Genomic DNA, 1,492 nt, shown 5'->3' on the forward strand with positions numbered 1-1,492 from the left:
TGGATTGTTTCTGACATTCAAATGCTTCAAATCTCAAATTCATCCATCCCAAATATGGCAGTCTGTCAAAGAATGGTTCAAAACACAGGCATTATCTGCATCATCAAAACTCAATAGTGAGAGCTGTTGCACATATGTATGTGATGGTATCTTACTCACTCTGCAAGTGGGTGTTACAAATGAGAAATGTAGTAAAAAACAGGCACACACCTAATTCGAAACATAGGAACAGAGTGATTCAGAAGTGGCCTCCTGGGCCATCTAGCCTCCCCCCCCCCCCACGCCACTGTGGCTCTAGCCAGCTCTGCTCATGAAATGCCTACCATGTGCATGTCTAAAACAGTAGTTGCATTGGCCAGGAATCAAACCCGGCCCTCCTGCATGGCAGGCAAGAATTCTTCCACTGAACCACCAATGCGTCTCATATTAATTAAGCAATAATATCATGGATACAGGAATGACAGTACAGGGATTCTGATGCAGGTATTTTGAATATGAGCTCTTAATGAATATGCAAAGAAAATACACACTAGGACAATGAATGTTCAGACTTGAGGTCTGTGGATAATTTTTAAACTAATTTGGCTTTCCCTTGCATAGTTCCAGTGTGTGTATCCTCTTAAATTGTTTGTCTTCACCTTTCAATTCAGCTCCATTACTTTCTAAGAAGGTTCTCATTCAACAACAGTGCTGGTGAAAAGATTTCCTTTAACCAAAATGGGGAACTGGTAACTGGCTTTGATATAATTAGTTGGGTCACCTTCCAAAATGAATCCTTCCTTCGAGTAAAAGTGGGAAGCCTGGAGTCACAGAGTGGCCCAGATGTTGGGTTTACTATTCATGAGGATGCCATAGCATGGCCCAGAATGTTCAACCAGGTATGATTTGTGAAATGCCTTTGCTGTATTCAGTTGTTCCCCCATATTTAAAAGTGATTCTTGAAAACACCACTATAAATCAGTCTCCCTTCTGCTACTTTCAATTATCCCACTGAAATAGCGTTTTCAAGTCCCACATTTTCACTTTAGCGTATTGCAAAATTACATAATGTTAAAGATTATTGGTCTATAACCCTGGACTCTTTGGACTACTAACTTTACTTTGATTTTATGGAAACATATTTTCTGGATGTTCACTTTCCACAGGTACAACCATTATCAGTGTGCAATGACAATTGCCTCCCTGGCAATTTTATGAGACAGAAGGAGGGCGAGCCATTTTGCTGCTACATTTGCTATCCATGTCCACGAGGGAAGATTTCAAACAGAACAGGTAAGAGACGTCATCTCATACCATTTATCATCAATAGATGTCATAATCCAGTTTTTCTGGATTGCAATTCATTCCCCCAAGTAAAGACCCCATTTTCTGAACTAAGTTTAAAGAAGCAGAATATTAGAAATAAGAGCCACTTAAGTTATGGAAAAACTGCAAAAAGTGGAAACTGCAGGGCCATATTCCTTAAGAAAGCTTTTTGGATGGACCTCATCAG

This window comes from Varanus komodoensis, unplaced genomic scaffold (genome assembly GCF_004798865.1).
Source record: "Varanus komodoensis strain SLA01 unplaced genomic scaffold, ASM479886v1 scaffold646, whole genome shotgun sequence".
In the NCBI taxonomy this organism is placed as follows: domain Eukaryota; kingdom Metazoa; phylum Chordata; class Lepidosauria; order Squamata; family Varanidae; genus Varanus; species Varanus komodoensis.